Here is a 365-nt window from a genome sequence, read left to right as displayed (position 1 = left end):
TTCCAGCAAACCCATCGTTTCATCACAATTTCACAATTCAGTTAGCCAGAAACCTTGGAGTTATGATTGATGACCAGCTTACTTTCTCACACCACATTGCTAAAACTGTCCGGTCCTGCAGATTTGCTTTATTCAACATCAAGAAGATCAGGCCCTTAGACTTATGTGCCCTCTAGAAGCTTGCGTTCTGCAAGTGAACGTTGCTTTATTGTGCCATCCCAAAGAAGCACACAATCACTTTTAAGGACTTTTAAATTAAATGTTCCCTCCTGGAGGAATGTCCTGCCCAACTCTATCCGAGCAGCTGAGTCCTTAGCCATCTTCAAGAATCGGCTAAAAACACATCTCTTCCATCTTTATTTGAC

This window comes from Sinocyclocheilus anshuiensis, unplaced genomic scaffold, assembly GCF_001515605.1.
Source record: "Sinocyclocheilus anshuiensis isolate Anshui unplaced genomic scaffold, SAMN03320099.WGS_v1.1 scaffold1188, whole genome shotgun sequence".
Classification (NCBI taxonomy): domain Eukaryota; kingdom Metazoa; phylum Chordata; class Actinopteri; order Cypriniformes; family Cyprinidae; genus Sinocyclocheilus; species Sinocyclocheilus anshuiensis.
The sequence above is the reverse complement of the archived record's forward strand: the minus strand, read 5'-3'. Positions refer to the sequence as shown.